Source organism: Sceloporus undulatus, chromosome 11 (assembly GCF_019175285.1).
Source record: "Sceloporus undulatus isolate JIND9_A2432 ecotype Alabama chromosome 11, SceUnd_v1.1, whole genome shotgun sequence".
NCBI lineage: Eukaryota > Metazoa > Chordata > Lepidosauria > Squamata > Phrynosomatidae > Sceloporus > Sceloporus undulatus.
Window position 1 is genome coordinate 654,018 of NC_056532.1, and position 10,626 is coordinate 664,643.

Below are 10,626 nucleotides of genomic sequence, written 5' to 3' on the forward strand. Positions count from 1 at the left end.
GGCTACGTCCCTGATAGAATCATAGAATCACTTTTTCCAGCACCACATCTCAAATGACTTGATTCTCTTCTGTTAACATTCTTCACTGGTTTCTCCTGCTCCAGAGAACAGGACCCAGAACAATGGATGCAAGCTCCAGGAAAAGAAATTCCAGCTCAACATTAGGAGGAACTTCCTGACAGTAAGGGCTGTTCGACAGTGGAACAAACTCCTTCCTCGGAGTGTAGTGGAGTCTCCTTCTTTGGAGGTCTTCAAGCAGAGGCTGGATGACCATCTGCTGGGGATGCTTTGATTTGGATTTCCTGCATGGCAGAGGGTTGGACCGGATGGCCCTTGTGGTCTCTTCCAACTCTACGATGCCATGATTCTATGAATGGTGCACGCTGCTGCGCCACCGCGCTCAAGCCCGATTATAATGGTGGCACTTAGTCTGGACCCCCCCCCTTCCTAAAATCCTGGCTACGTCCCTGAGAAATGTGTGCATGAATAATCTTCTCCTACACTCCAGCCCCTGTCAAAGGTCTTTTTACGGTGGCCAAGGCATTGAATAACTTTGGGATTTTGGATCATGTTGTACTTTTGCTGTATGGACAACATGGCTATCCCTGGGTATGTCATCAAAGGTCTTGCGAAGCCATGTGAGCAGCCACAATATCTAAGGTGCGTGTGTGTGTGTGGCAAGGATATGCATTGAATCCAGTTGGATCCTGATTTCAGGCTTCAGAAAATGGGCCACATCTGCACCTTTAGTCCGAAATCTCAAAGCTCCCACTGATCAGCATTTTATTTTAAAATGCTATAACTGTTGTTTGTTGATGCTGGATGAAACGTTCAGATACAGCGTCCACTTAGGAACCTGCCAAATTTAAGACCGACAGGCCAAAATAAAGCTGCTTCGGGTCACTTTGGAGGTATGCTGTTTAAATGACACACGCATCTTAAGAGGCCAGAAGCTGCGCCAAAGCTGCACTGGATGGCCCTTGGGGTCTCTTCCAACTACGATTCTATGATTCTACACATGGTGATGAGGAATCCGATGGCTTGGATGAGTCTGACTTCAGCGCTATGTTGTATATCTTTACACTTTGGGATCTTGCCTATTTCTTTTATGACTGCCCTTCCCATTCCTAGTTTTATTTCTTGACTGCAATCTCTGTTGTTATCAGCATTTGATCCAAGGCACAGGATCTCTTTAACTATTTCAATTTCTTCATTATCTAGGTTGAACTAGGTTGAACTTATATAGATCCCTCGTGGTCATTTGCACTTTCTTTGATCTTCCTTAGCAGTTGTTCCACATATCTTCGATTGCAGAATCATTGAATCAAAAAGTTGGAAGAGACCTCAAGGGCCATCCAGTCCAGTCTCATTCTGCCATGCAGGAACACACAATCAAAGTACACCTGACAGATGGCCATCCAAAGAAGGAGACCCACCAACCTTTGAGGGAGATGGCCATCCAAAGGAGACCCACCAACCTTTGAGGGAGATGGCCATCCAAAGAAGGAGACCCACCAACCTTTGAGGGAGTGTGTCCCACTGTCGAACAGCACTTACTGCTAGAAAGTTCTTAATGTTGAGGTGGAATCTCTTTTTCTGTATTGTTGATGGTCCTCACTCCTTCTTCTAACCCTGTGCTTTGAATGATATTTCCTGGGTACATACTGAACAGGTATAGTGACAGGATGCATCCATATCATGATGCATTTGCCAACTGGGAACCATTCTGTTGCTCCATATTCTGTTCTAATAGTAGCATGTAACAGGAACAGCATGTATTGCAATTAACACTAACACAGGAACATTCAGAAAGGAGAGATGTAGTAGTGATGGGTGATTTCAACCATCTTGATATGTGCTAGAAGTTAAAGTTGGCCACGAATTTAAGGTACAGCAAATTCCTGGTTTCCCTGGCAGACAATTTCATTGCCCCAAAGGTGGAAGAGCTACAAGGGGATGATATGATGATGATGATGATGATGATGATGATGATGATATTATACATTACTATCAATTCAATACAGTTGGTCGACTCTCCGTAAAAAACATACAACACTGACAGAGGTGAGGATTTTACAGCAGGTTTGGTGGGTAGGCTCTCCGGAAGAGATGCGTCTTCAGTGCCTTCTTGAAAGCATCCAAGGTGGTAATGAGACGGATCTCTTCCGGCAAATCATTCCACAGCTTGGGGGCCATGGCAGAAAACGCTCTGTGGGACGTGGTCACTAGCCTGGTATTTACGTAGTCTAGTGATTTCTTCCCAGATGTTCTGAAACTGTGGGGCGGATTGTGTAGGGAGAGGCGTTCCCTCAAGTAACTCAGGCCCAAGCCATTTAGGGCTTTAAAGGTAATCACCAACACTTTGTATTGCGCCCAGAAGCTAATAGGCAGCCAGTGTAAGGATTTTAATATAGGTGTTATATGGTCAAACCTTGATGCTCCGGTGACCAATCTAACTGCCGCGTTTTGGACTAAGTGAAGCTTCCGAACTTGGTACAAAGGTAGCCCCATGTAGAGCGCATTGCAGAAATCTAAATGAGAGATTACTAGCGCATGTACCACTGCTTCAAGGTCTTTTTGGTCCAGGTAAGGGCGCAGTTGGCGTATCAACTGAAGTTGGTACCAAGCACTCCTAGCCGTCGCATCTACTTGAGATGACAAATGCAGAGACGGATCTAGGAGTACTCCCAAACTACGCACCTTGTCCTTTAGGGGAAGTGTGACTCCATCCAGGAGAGGTTGGCAAAGTTCCCTGCCTGGACCTAGGGATCCCATCGCTAGTACCTCCATTTTCTCTGGATTCAACTTGAGTCCCCCCCCCCCATCCATCCCATTACTGATTCAAGGCAGGCATTTAGAGGAGAGATGCCATCCTTGGTCACTGCGAGAGTCAGAGACATAGAGAAATAGATTTGGGTGTCATCAGCATATTTTAGATCTGATCCCAACCCACAGTGATGGCCTGGCTAATGGGATGCAAGTGGCAGGATCCTTACGTGATCATATTCTCCCGTAGTTTGTTATATAGTAGAAAAGAGAAACCAAGCATAGTCAGACATGCATTCTAGACTTTTGGAAAGCCGATTCTAGTAAACTTAGGGCACGACTGGGTGTGATCCCATGATCAGGACAGGAAAAGAGAATGGAGTTCAGGATGGATGGGAGTTTCTTAAAAGGGAGATACTGTGAAGCTGAGAGATGCAGCTCTTTCAGGCTTCTACGCAGAGCCTCAAAATTTCTTATGATATTCTGAAGTATGTGCCTTGCAGTGCCATTGGTACCCACATGGACCAAAAGGAAGGCGTAATGGTCAGTAGGCTTGACAAGTCTTATCAGCCTCTCTGTTACATTATGGATTTTTGACCCCAGGGAGACAACACATATGTCAAGACATCTTGTCAGGCCACACATTTCTGATTCTGTGCCCCTAAGTAGGACGTCTCCTATCACTATCACTTGCCTTCTCCAAGATTTGTCAGAGGCCATTGCATGTGCCGAACCTTCCAAAGTCTTATGCGCATTCCCTGAGGATTGACAGTGCTGCTCTTCTTGCTACCCCTTGTCATCACTTCAAATTGATCCTGCAGCTCCAAACTCACATAATGATCTGTGCTCCTTGTACTTCTACGTGTCACATTCCTCCATTTGTCTCCTGTGTCTGGGAATTGACCACCTCCACAGAGACATTCCTTGTATGTTCCTCAACCAGAATAGACTTCTCGGCTCTGTCCAAGAAATCCCGATGCTCCCTAATATGCGTCCAGTTCTGGGCACCGCAGTTCAAAAAAGATGTTGACAAGTGGGAGTGTGTCCATACGAGGGTGACCAAAATGGTGAAAGATCTGGATACCACGCCAATTCTGTGATTCTACAATGTGGACGCACTATACATGGAAGTGCACAGGGCACAAGGGGCAGCACATCCCATTGAAAGTAATGGGGCCCACACCCATGATGTGCGTGCACCGCTGCGCCATCGCTCCATGCATGGGCCCCATTACTTTCAATGGAGCTCAAGAGGCTGAGACACTCTATGATTCTGGGAGACCATTGCTAAAGCACAACTCTCCTGAACATCTCTGCCAAGTTTCTGTTTGGGACCAGCTGCCAGTTGGGTCCCTATTCTTGAAGCTCTCAAGAAATGGAGATAAGAATAGGAGGTCTGGACTGGATGATGGTGGTGATAGCAGCGATGGTGAGGGTAGTGGGAAAACTACCTGCAGTACCTCATTCTAATACACAAACAAGCCAAGAAGGAGCCCTGGCGGCACAGTGGTTAAATCACAGAATCATAGAGTTGGAAGAGACCGCAAGGGCCATCCAGTCCAACCCCATTCTACCATGAAGGAAATCACAATCAAAGCATCCCCGACAGATGGCCATCCAGACTCTCTTTGAAGACCTCTAAGGAAGGAAACTCCATACACTCCGAGGGAGTTTGTTCCACTGTCGAACAGCCCTTACTGTCAGGAAGTTCTTCCTAATGTTGAGTGGAATCTCTTTTCCTGGAGCTTGCATCCATTGCTCCGGGTCCTAGTCTCTGGTACTGGTACTGTAGCCATTCACAGCCACAAGGTTGTGAGTTTGATGCCAGGCATAGCTCCAGGGTCCACTCAATCTTGCATCCTTCCATAAGTCTCTAAAATGAGTCCCCAACTTGTTGGGGGCAATTAGCTTACACATTGTAAACTGATTAGGGAGTGCTTAAGTGCCCTGATAAGCAATATAGAAATGCACTTGCAATTGCTATAGCTTTGCTACTGAACATTGTCACACGCATGCTGTCAGTCTCTGCAGCTGTCCATATCCATGGTCACCAAGTGACACATCATTCCCTCTTTCATTCTGTTACCACTCCACTCTATCCCTTTAACTGTCTAGTGACATGAGTCAACCTCTTCCTTGAAGGAATAGATGATGGGCATCCTATCTTTTTCACAAGTCTTAGGCCTGTTCCAGACTGCCAAAATAAAGCTGCTTTGGGTCTCTTTGGAGGTATGCTATTTAAATGATGCATGCACCCTAAGAATCCGGAAGCTGCAGCAAAGCTGCACTTCAGTGCTTAGGAATGGAGTGTGGCTTTGGCGCAACCTCCGGACTCTTAGGACCCATGCATCATTTAAAGAGCATACCTCCAGAGAGACCCGAAGCAGCTTTATTTGGGCAGTCTGGAACAGGCCTTAGAGATTTATTTGTTACAAAACAAAACCCACACCCCAAGTCATACGCACCTACTACTGGCTGGCTGGAAGCTCCCATAAGCCAGAGGTTTTTTCTTTGACTGTCCACAGAGGTTCTTTTAAGTTGATATGTCAAGTAGTAGCCTTTGGGCCTGGAAACCATGTCCTAGGAGGAACGACTTAGGGAGCTGGGGATGTTTAGCCTGGAGAAGAGAAGGTTAAGAGCTCATTGTCTTTACACTGTTCTTGCCTCTTCATGTTAGGATGGACATATGAAGCTATCGCATTGTGTGTCAAACTATTGAGGGACAAGTGCTCCAAGTCCGCCTATTCTAATTGTTATCACTCACCAAGTATTGAGTCAGAGGTGTTCTCCATCCGTTCTAACTAGAGATCTGAGGGACCGGTGATGTTTATAGTCAGATTAGAAGAAAGCCCTTGACAGTATCCTAGGAAATCGTCACCCGGAATAAGAAAAAGGATAGACTTTGAGCACCGTTGGCTTATCTTCCCCTTCCGGTTACAGAGTCCTTTACAGCAGGGACCTTTGTGATCGGCTTCTTCCTCTGCATGGATGGCCTGCTGACTGCTCATCTGACTCCTACAACCTGAGGGCCTTGACTCTGTCAATGGGAGCTTTGTTGCGTTTGTCAGTGGAAACAAGGCATGTCTTTTATAGAAGTGTCACACTTTTTTCGCATGTAAAAAGCATCAGTTTCTTACTTAAATGTGAACGCAGTTTCCAAATTAATATCTCCCCAGGGTTATAAGCAAGTAAACGGAGGTGACCTGACTCCTGGGGCTGGATCAGAGATGGGTGCAAACAGGTGTCAGAAGCCAACCAGAGCGATGGGAGAAGGTCCATAGAGCAACACTTCCATAGAGGTGTTGGTCAGACAAGTGCATAAACTACTTGAATGACAAGCAGATGCTCCAAAATGAAGTGATGTGGCCCATAGAAAGTTCCTAGTACTCCCCGACAGTAAAAGAAGGCTCTTGAGGGCTGAAGAGTTGGAGAAGTGAGAGGGGTAACAGATGGTGCGGAGATCTCACTTTTAAACACTGGAGGTTTCATGGAAGGTCTCTCCATATCTGGCCATGGCGCACCAACCAAGAAGAGCTATGTGTACACCGTATGAACTCCTCAGATGTATAGATGTAGATATGATTGTGAATTAAAGGGAGTGAGAGAATTAAAAGACCACAATCTTATTTCTTTCAGGGTCTTTTAAGGGTTGTTGTGCCTTTTGTTATTATTATGCTTTAAATGGTTTTTATATTGCTTTAAGTTAGTGGTCGTTGTAATGTTTGTTGGTTTGTTTACCTGGAACGTTGTGCTCATCAGATTCTTAGTTGTATCTTGTTTCAACCTGGTTGCAAACTGCTTTGGGTCCCCTTTCAGAAGTATGAGGAGAAGGCCTGATACAGACAGCCAAAATAAAGCTGCTTTGAGTCACTTTGGAGGTATGGTATTTCAATGATGCATGCGTCCTAAGAGTCCAGAAGCCGCACCAAAGCCACGCTCCAGTCCAAAGGACTTGAATGCAGCTTTGGTGCAGCTTCCAGACTCTTAGGACGCATGCATCATTGAAACACCAAGCCTCCAAAGTGACTCAAAGCAGATTTATTTTGGCTGTCTGTATACGGCCTTAAATAAAATTTTAAAAGGCATCTCTCAGATTGCTAAATGGGGAGCGAATGAGAGGATTTGGGGCCTCTGAATGACAACTCCACTGACCATGCTAACTGCGTGGCCAAAAAGCTCAAGGGCAACAAAGAGCTACGAGATCCTTCAAGACTGACACTTTTAGGTCTTCATGAACTTTCTTGATGTACAACCCACTTCCTGAGATGGACAGAGTACAATTTTGAAGGCTCACATATAATACACACAATTTGGGATGGGATGTTTACAGTGAGGTGAGAGCCAAATGAAGTGCGCAATTACAACGGCATAAATGCAGACATTTTAGCACTAGATAGTGCTACGGATAAGGATTTTTTTATTTGATAGAAACGTCTAGCGATACGCTGAAACCTCCTAGCAAAGCAATTTTTCACCTTGCATCCTTCTCCTGCCGTTTCCTCATAAGAGGGATGGCAAAGCCAGTCTGCACTCATAATGCGTAAGTAAGAGGCAAAGTATAGTTCACACCATCATACTCTCCAACTGTCTTCGTTTGGCAGGGACAATCCTCTGTTGTTCCATTTTTTCATCAGTTTATAAAGTACTCCAGATTCTCTCTCTCCTCCTCTCTGGTCCTCAGCTTACTTCAATTGAGAATTCTTCCTATCTTTTATTAATCATAGAACCATAGAGTTGGAAGAGATCACAAGGGCCATCCAGTCCAATTCCCTGCCATGCTGGAAGTCAGTTGTTGCAGACAGAGGCTCGTTACAAATGCGCCAAAGGGGCGCGCTAGGGTTAGGAAGGGGCATAGTAGGGTTGAGAAGGGGCATCCGTTCCGGACGCCCCTCAACCCTATTACGGACCCAGTCCGTAACAAATGGCGGCGCCCGTCCACACAGGGGCCACCATTTTGACGTAGCGGACACTCTGTGTCCGCACGTTGCACGGCAGAAGTGATGCCGCAAGTGTGCGCGTCGGCCCTTGCGGCGTCTCTTCCGGGGCGCAGGAAGGAGTGCGATTTTCACGCTCCTTCTTTGCAGCGTCCGGAAACCGCGCTGTTTGGCTGCTGCGGTTCTCGGACGCTGCAACCGGCGGCAGCAGCAGACCGCCGCTTTTCGGTGGTCTGTAACCCGCCAGAGTTCAGATTGCAAAAGTATCTTGTACTCAGTAAATTTAGTGGGTGGATTAATCAGAGGATTAATTGGAATCTTGCCTTTCCCAGTAGCTCCAGGCAAAAGCAAACTCCTGTAGCTTCTCTTAGCTTGTGTGATCATCTTCACTGATAACTTTCACCATCTTGACCACATTCTGATGTTGCTTGGTATGATCATTCTGAGGTTCAGGTTTGTCTCTCTGTTAATTTATTCATTGCATTTCTTGCCCACCTTGATTTTCGTCACAGTTTTGTTCAGTGGCTTGGCCACTGGGATGCATCCAGTTTAGAGGCAACAGAACCTATCTGCCTGTCTTCCCCAAGTTTGGAGATCCTCTTAGAATATCTTGGGATTGAAGATCGGTAGGAACATGCCCTGTTTCATTTCCAGATGAATATTGGTATAAAATAGGTACTAGATCCCATTTTGCAGTGGCTTATGCCACTATCCCATATTGTGGTATACATGCCAGCTGGCAGGTTGGGAGATGGGTCATCAGCCATCCACTGCCTGGATCTATACCTATGGCATACCAATATTCAACTGTGCTGAAACCAAATAAAATTTTGACCACTTAGCTCCAGCTAATGATGTTTATTTCACCCTCTTGAAATCTGTTGCCCTTTACTGCTATGGCTAAAAACCAAATATCTACACTGATGGAAGTCAACAGGTAAAGCAATTCTCAATATGATGTGGGAGGAGCATGACAGGGAAAAAGTGGTGTGAACACTACCAACAATATAGTGGGATAGAACCATAGAATCCTAGAGTTGGAAGAGACCCCAAGAGCCATCCAGTCCAACCCCATTCTGCCTTGTAGGAACTCATAATCAAAGCATCCATGACAGATGGACATCCATACCCTGCTTAAAGATCTCCAAAGAAGGAGACGCCACCACTCTCTGAGGGAATGTCTTCCACTGTCGAACAGCCCTTACTGTCAGGAAGTTCCTCCTAATGTTGAGCTGGAATCTCTTTTCCTGTAGCTTGCATCCATTGCTCCGGTCCTAGTCTCTGGAGCAGCAGAAAACAAACATGATCCATCCTCAATATGATACCCTTTCAAATACTTAAGCAGGGCTATCATATCACCTCTTAACTGTCTCTTCTCCAGGCTAAACATACCCAGCTCCTTAAGCCTCTCCTCATAAGGTATGGTTTCGAGACCCTTCACCGTTTTGGCTGTCCTCCTCTGGACACGGTCCAGCTTGTCAATAACATTTTTGAATTGTAGCACCCAGAACTGGACACAATATTCCAGATGAGGCATGATGACCAAAGTGATGTCCTCACTCAAAGAGCAGACTTCATGGATGCAGCCAGAAAAGCTTTATTGAAGATTAGGCACAGCAGCAAGTTCATTGCCAGATCCGAGGCTACAGCATAGGTTCCACTTATAAGAACTCCTCGCAAATCACCCTCCCCTTCCAAAGGCCTTCATTCGCTCCCAAAAAGTACCAGGCAGCCAAACCACCTTGGATCCCATAAGCATTTCCTTGCAGCTGCTTACCCTTCCCGATATCCAGGTCCATTCCATCATGGCTTCAGAGCAGCTAAGCAACTCTATTAGCTTAATTCAGAAACAGATGCAAATGTTTGTTAATGTAAGATATAGCAAAAGACAAATGCAAGGGAATTAATTTTAAGGTGATGCACTATATGATTATCACATCAAGACTGTTATATGCCCCACCTAGGTGCAAGCTTCCATAGTACAGTGGCATCCCTCGGGTGAAGGTGTAATCCTCCTGAGTGATGCCCCTGCTCTACACTGATTTTTATTTAATCAATTAATACAAAGCTGCCTTTCTCCCAACATGGTACTGAAACAATAGAAATACTGACATAGTTTTATGATGCTGCTGCTGCTGTTGTGTGTCTTCAAGTCACTTCTGACCTATGACAACCCTAAGGTGAACCTATCATGGGGGTTTCTTGGTGAGATTTATTCCGAAATACTGAATCTTCAGTTTGCATCACAGGTCTAATAAACAACAATTAATGTCCATATTACACTTAAAGGGAAAGGAAGCTTAGGCCTGTTACATACTGCCTAAAAGCGGTGGTCTGCCGCCACTGCAGGTTGCTGCATCCGGGAACCACAGTGGCTAAACCGTGCGGTTCCCGGACGCAGCAAGAAAGAAGTGCTGAAATGGTGCTTCTTTCTGCGCCCCGGAAGTGGCGCCACGAGGCGCTAGTCGCACACTCGCAGCGTCACTTCAGCCGTGCGACGTCTGGACGCTATGTGTCCGTGACGTCAAAATGGTGCCCCCCGTGTGGATGGGCACTGCCATTTTGTACGAACTTAGCCTGTACTGTGGTTGAGGGGCGTCCGGAAGTGACGCCCCTTCTCAATCCTAATACACCCCTTCCTAACCCTAGCAGGCCACTTCAGCGCATCTGTAACGTGCCTTAGTTTCATTCATGTCTTGGGTCAGTGGTTGGCCTTTCTCCCAACACATCTCAATATAATTTGCTTCATCCTTTACCGGAAATTTTCACTCATTTCAGATAAAATACAGACCAAATTAAATTCCTACCCATTCCTTGAGACAACAGCTCTCCAGGGATGTCTCCAGTTCAAGGTGTTCCCTATTTGTGGGTTTTGGGGACTATGTGGCCATGTTCGAGAAGAGTTTCTTCCTGACGTTTCGCCAGC